Genomic DNA, 1,536 nt, shown 5'->3' with positions numbered 1-1,536 from the left:
TAAACACAATGTGTCAGTCTCAGCATTCTAGGGGTCTCTTCCTGTCTCTGTTTGGCCCCGCATACCACCACCACCCCCACTCCCCAGCCCTGACATTGTAACAATGCTGTGGCGACAGTATCATCGATTGTCCCTTGAGGATTTGAGGCTGAGCTCAGTGCTGGCGGCTCTCAGACAACTGTGGGCATGTGTCCTCCACCAGCCACGCTGGCCAAGACATACAATGTGTTCTTCGTTAAGGGCTACACAGGGGGTCTGAATTACAAGGAAATAATTCGATCTAGCAGGTTAGGGTGAAATTGCCAGCCAAAAGAACAATTCATGAGATCATCCAAACCTGGATGTGAAATTAATTCCATACATGGTAACTCACCACAGACCACCTTGTTTAAATTTGTTTTTTCCTCCTAATAGGATCTTCCTGGTATCATTTGTGTTCCAGACAATAGGAAAACAATACAACCAACAGGCTGGAAATTACATTAAATTTGAAATACAAAGAGTTACAACAGTAGTGTGGGCTTTAGGCAAATTGTGCCTGTTATAAACCAATTTGTTTGAGTTGATGAGTCAAAGCATGCTTTTTAACAGTATCACAACCCAGTAGGAAAAATGGAATTTTGGTCAGTGTGACTGAACCAGAACTTTCTGAGGCACTCTTGTTTCAAGCTCAAGCCCGGGTCCATAGGACTGTCCTCTCCCAGTGAACTGGTATTGACTCTGGGTTCCCATGAGGGCTTCCCTGGTGGCTCAGATGGTAAAGAATCTGTCTGCAACGCAAGAGACCTGGGTTCAATCCCTGGGTCAGGAAGATCCCTTGGAGAATGGCAACCCACTCCAGTATTCTTGCCTGGAGAATCCCATGGACAGAGGAGACTGATGGGCTACAATCCATGGGGTCACAGAGAGTCGGACACAATTGAGCGACTAACCCTTTCCTTTCCCATGAGACAAGAAGGAGGTGCTTCAAGTTTTTGTCATCCTTGCTGATCTACCCAAACCAGAGTTCAGAATCCAAAATGAATCTGTTCAGAATCCCTGTCCTTGTGTGCATGCTTAGTCGCTTCAATCGTGTCCGACTCTCTGCGACCCCATGGACTGTCGCCGGCCAGGCTCCTCTGTTCCTGGGATTCTCCAGGCAAGAACACTGGACCGGGTTGCCACTTCCTTCTCCACCCTGTCCTTGAGGAATTTACAGATGAGATATTGAGGAAACGTTAACACAGACAGAGCAGCAGTTAAGAGCATGAGACAGCCCATCATGGTGGCCTGGCACTCGAGCTTAATGGTGGCCAAAAGGCTGGAAGTGATTGCAGGGCTGAGTGGGCCTCGCAGCCCACCCGGGGCTGGGTGATTCCAATCAGTGGTGCTGACTAAGGCCACAAACACCCAGTGGTTGTGATCAAGTGTCATATCACATAACTGAAACTGGCCTTCAACGCAAGAAAGAATGGGAACTTAGCCATCTGGGCTCACCTAGTCTTGGCATCTGGCCCTCTCCTATGGAGACTGACTGGAAAAAAAAAAAAAAAGTGC

The sequence above is a fragment of the Bison bison genome, unplaced genomic scaffold, assembly GCF_000754665.1.
Source record: "Bison bison bison isolate TAMUID 2011002044 unplaced genomic scaffold, Bison_UMD1.0 scf7180017864241, whole genome shotgun sequence".
NCBI lineage: Eukaryota > Metazoa > Chordata > Mammalia > Artiodactyla > Bovidae > Bison > Bison bison.
Note: the sequence above shows the minus strand (reverse complement) of the source record.